We start from the raw sequence: 5,417 nt of genomic DNA on the forward strand, positions 1-5,417 counted from the left end.
CTCTGTTGCAACAGAAAGAAGTTAATGAGAATCAAGAAACTTTAGGGGACTAAAGAATCCAGAGACATTCAAAAACTATGTGTAGAACAAAGCAGATGTATGGAATGTGGATTAAAAAAAGGTTTGGTTGAAAATTTTGTTATACCCTATTATAGTGAGGGATGCTATGAGAGGATTACTCTATGAAGAAAGTGATCAAAAGATGTCCAAGAATTAGGCATAAATAAAAGGAATAGTGCTAAAAAATGATATTGAGTGAAAAATCTATATTCTTGAGTAAGATTCTCAGCACTTTTTTTCATCTTGGCTCTCAAATAATTAAAGTCAAGAATATTCCATTCTGACAATCTGGGGGAAGAAAACTAAGTAAAAACACCCATAGATGAGATTTCCAAATAAAATTTTAAGTTTCTCACTGCCAAATATGAACGACAATAGTCAATGGTTACCGAATAATTAAGAAAAGCCTTTAATGTGAAAATACATAGAATAAATAAAAATTTGTTGACAAAAACTTAGGAGACAGAGTACAGAGATTAAAAAAGGCAAAAAAAAAATTTCCATAAAGAAAAATGAATACATTAAAAAATATTCAGAGACTGACAAAGTATTCTGAAATTTAAAAATAAATAAAGAGTTTGGAAGCAAACTCTTAAAGCTTAGAAAATGGGAAGATAAGTTGGAAGAAATAATCTAGAGGGGCTCCTGGGTGGCTCAGACAGTTAAGAGACCCTTGATTTCAGCTCAGGTCATGATCTCAGAGTCATGCATGATCTTACAGTCCTGAGATCCAACTTGGCATAGAGCTTTGCACTCATGGTAGAGTCTGCTTCTTTTTCTATCACCCTCTCTCTTCATCTGCCCCTCACATCCCCCAAAATTAAATATTAAAAGAGAAAGAACCTAGAAATTAGAACAAAAAGACAAAGAGAGAAAAGAAAATTATAGCTTTGATCTTTAAGTCTTTACATTCAATTAATAGTCTTCCTGAAAAGAAAAATAAAATATAAGGGAGAGAATGATAAATAAAATGATAAATAAATATAAATAAATAAATAAATAAATAAATAAATAAATAAATAAATAAATAAATAAAATTCCATAATTAAATTTCAAGCTGAAAGTAATAAAGGAAAACATTAACCCATACTAAGGAACATAATATTAAGTTTAAGAAACTACAAAGAGAGTAAGTTTAAAAGTTTATAGAATAAGAACTATAAGGAAAGATAAATACAAAATAAAATCACACTGGCTCTGTAACATAGCAAGGGTCTAATGGTAAGATTAGAAGTTAGATTAAAGTGAAAGAGAGCAACTGCTTCAAATTTCTCAAGAATTACTAATTTTCAAGCATATATCGAAGGATAATAACTTCAGGGATGATTATTTCTCATCTAAGTAATTCTATACCCAAACTGCTTTATAATTATTACTGTAATTTCATCCAATATGAGAAAAATGTTCTTATCAAAGTATGATATTTGACCAAACTACAGAATTTACTAAGGAAATGGCAAAAACCAGCCCATAGTTGATGTACCTCTCAGCCCGTTCAAGTGTAAGGTGAAAGAAGAGATGCTGTGAGACTATTTTTGGAGAAATCTGTTGTAATCCTCAACTCCTATATCCAGGGGTATGAATGTGCAAAGCCTGCTTCAACTCACATCTAGTTAAGTGAGGAATTCAATTTAACCACTGCAGACATTAATATATGCCCTGTGTAGATTAAAGGCATCATAGCAGGGAATCTGGCTCCTACTAGAAGTAAGATATAGGCAGAGAATTCATGTGAAGTTTCACTCAAAGTCATGACAGATGTTCTAAAGCAAACTAGAAATTCCTGGAATTGTCTTGGAGGTGCTTCTCACAGATCATGCTGTTTCAAGAAATAAAGTATCCTTTATAATTAACACAGGTAGTTACAGACATCTCCCCAGAGAAGAAGTTTCCCATGGTGTTCTCTTTCTCCCAGTATACTTGAGACTTTTTCTAAAGTATGTACAAACCTGAGGCACCTAGCTGGCTCAGTCAGTTCAGTAAGCATGAAACTCTTGATCTCAGGGCCACGAGTTCAAGCTCCATGTTGGGCATAAAGCTTACCTAAAATAAATAAATAAATAAATAAATAAATAAATAAATAAATAAATAAATAAATAAATACAAACCCTCTTTTGACAAAACAAAATCTAAAGTTAATTAACAAGAACTATGTGCTTAAATTGCCACCCGCATCCAAATATACAATATTCATTTCTTTCTGTTGGATAATAAAAGATTTGGGCCATCTCAATTACCCTTCTAGGATTTGGTTGTGTGTATGGAGGATCATTTACATCATGTCCTCAGCCATGTGTGTGGTTCCTCAGGTTTTTCTGAAACTTCAGTTACTTTATTGTAAAATACCACTATCTTCTAACCTCAGGCAAAGACTTTTTTCTTACGTGAATTCACTGCATGTGTTGGTGTTTTTTCATTTCCCTATTTTTATTTTTATTATCTATTTAAATGTTTTCCTCTTTGCTTGCCAGAGTGCTATTTTTGGCTTCCTATGAAGCTTCCCTAAGCGGGCATTCCTTCTATCTTTTCATGCTGTGATACATTCCTATATTACACATACAGGAAACATTAGAACTTATCTAAGACTCCAGAAAGGACAAATCTTGCATGTAACCATTCTAATAAACAAAATATTCTCTAACAGATAGTTAATATAGGATTAAGCTTGGAAATCAGCACTATTGTCTTTTACTAATTCCTTGGATACCTGGTTAGACATAATATGTGCCTGTTGTCATGCGTTTGGTATTTTTGGATGTTCAGATGGCAATAATTATATACTCCTTCCTCAACATTATGAAAGCCAATCTCTGAAGCAGACTTCCTGACATACAGCACACTGATTATCCTGTCATCCTAGACTACATTTTTTCCCTTCTACTATTCTCATTGCCATTTCATCCTAAAAACATTAAATGAGACGGTAGGGAAAATACAGATCACCTAAATGTCTTTCTAGATCTGTGAATTATTTCCTTTTATTTTAGAGACTTAACCAGTGACTGGTAACTTTTTTAGTCTGCTAATCATGCATATAGATGACAAGTATTTTTTGATCTGTGTATGCATGTTTTATTGACATAATTCACTCTCATTTAGCACTGTTGCCCTCAGAAATGAGGAGAAAATGAGTTGCAAACAAAAAAAGAATACCTGGGTAGAAAAGCAGAGCAGAATGCTTATTTTCAAACACTTCAAGTCTATAAAAAGCAAGTTAGATATATTGTAAATATTTTCTAAATAGAAAAAAGTGAGCAGCATATTCCTTGAATCTAAACAGTAAAGGTTCTTTATTTGAGTACCTTGTGTATATGTTGTGCTGTGTGCCTGCATTTGCAGGTGCATGTTTACATGTATTTAACTGCATACTTGATGTGTAGCAGAGGGAATCTATACCTTCTTTTTATCTTTGCACATTTGTTGGCCAAAATAAATTTCAGAGACATAGACATGGTGGTTTTTAGAATTAACCTCATTAAAAGACTTATAAAAAATAAACAACATTTAATTGACTTTCCTGGTGTTTAATTAAGTTTATAGCAACACACTGTGTCTGTTTTGTTGTTCTCACCTTAAAATTATCCAACAAATAAAAAGTATGCCCTGTTGCATTTTCTAATTTTCTTTAATACATTCTGAGGGTATTCAAATAATTGTAAAACAAAAACAAAAAACAAAACTATATCAACACCAGTTTTTTGGTTTTGATGTTAAATCTGTCAACTGAGTCATGACACTACATAAATTATAAATTGTCTACTTCTTTGTGAATCTTTTCCATTTCATTTTCACATCTTTTTTCCATTCTAGAAAGATTCTTTTGTATTTTTATTTTTATCTATTTATTTTTAAATATGGAACGCTTCACGAATTTGCGTGTCATCCTTGCGCAGGAGCCATACTAATCTTCTCTGTATCGTTCCAATTTTAGTATATGTGATGCCGAAGCGAGCACTCTTTTGTATTTTTAAATTGTCCAAATACCTCTACTTAGAAAAATTCAAACAATTATTGACAAATCCATAAAGGAACTGGGAAGATAGTTAAGATGGTTCTTAAAACAATATAAAATTAATTACATGAAAATAGCTACATTGTAAAACAATACATTTTAAGCTAGAAAGTGCTTGAAATATATTTATAAATTCTATACAGAGTTCAATTGTCATTAAATAGTTCATGTGCTTGTTACTCAGTCTACATAATCTTTTATTCTATCAAGTAGGAGAAAAGGCAGTTTGAAGACAGCTTTTTCCTAAAATATTTATGATGTTCTATTATTTCTCATCAACACTGCAATTATATCTCATCATCAACACTGTGATTATTCATTCATTTATTCATTTATCTTACACATATGTTAATCTGTTACTACATAATTGGCCCTGGCTATGTAATTAAGAGTAAGTCATAGCTTTTTACCTCCTGGAGCTTAATGTCCAGAGAGGTATGCAGACAAATAAGCTGATGTTTACAATAAAGATCACAAAGGAAAGTGAAGGGAGATATAAGAATATATAAGAAGAGGTAGGGATGCCTGGGTTAAGCAGTCAAGCGTCTGCCTTCGGCTCAGGGTGTGAGCCTGGGGTCCCAGGATGGAGTCCCGCATCAGGCTCCCTACATGCAGCTTGCTTCTCCCTCTGCCTATGTCTCTGCCTCTCTCATGAATAAATAAATAAAATCTTAAAAAAAAAAAGAATATATAAGAGGCATCCATAATAGTTTTGACAGTTCAGGGAAAGCTTATGATTAGATGAAGATCTGGTCATTGAGGGAAAAAAGGTAGGTTAGAGAAAAAAAAAGAAGGAATTTTCCAAGCAAAGTGGTTTATGCAAAGACCCTGACATAAGGCAGTCAGGGAAATGGAACCTATTAAATCCATGAGTGGTGGTAAAACCCTGGTTCTGAGGAAATGCAAATATAGCAGGAAGTGCAATAAAGATAAAGGCATGAGGTTGAGAGATAAGCAGGGCCAAATTAGAATGGTCCCAATAAGACATATGTTGATACTGGAACTGGTATAGGCCAATGTACTTTTTATTTTTAGAAAGGTTATTCTGTCTACAGTTTAGAAAACAGATTAAAGAGGTAAAAGGGATAAGATCAGGAAGTTCTGATCTTTCTCTATGCCCCGCCCCCAACTGGATTGAGGACTTAGTATTTCATTCTCAAGGACAATCTATCCATTAAATAATTCTAAGTATGGATTTACGTAATGTTAACAATTTGCAAAGATATCACTAGTAATGTTAAGAAGTAAAAACTGAAGAGGGAGATACTGGACAATGAAAAATCTATTCAAAGAGATAAAGGATTCAGGGAGATTACTGTAATAATCAGGTAGAGAAAATAAATTG

The 5,417-nt window shown here is 32.6% G+C and overlaps 1 non-coding gene across 1 annotated transcript; it reads right to left on the reverse strand.

The window, feature by feature from the left end:
• Window positions 1-3,908: 3,908 nt before the first annotated feature.
• Window positions 3,909-4,015, reverse strand: LOC129514661 (U6 spliceosomal RNA). Its single transcript, XR_008665474.1, has one exon. It is a non-coding gene; the product is annotated as a U6 spliceosomal RNA (small nuclear RNA).
• Between the last annotated feature and the right edge of the window lie 1,402 nt (window positions 4,016-5,417).

Source organism: Nyctereutes procyonoides, unplaced genomic scaffold (genome assembly GCF_905146905.1).
Source record: "Nyctereutes procyonoides isolate TBG_1078 unplaced genomic scaffold, NYPRO_anot_genome, whole genome shotgun sequence".
Classification (NCBI taxonomy): Eukaryota; Metazoa; Chordata; class Mammalia; order Carnivora; family Canidae; genus Nyctereutes; species Nyctereutes procyonoides.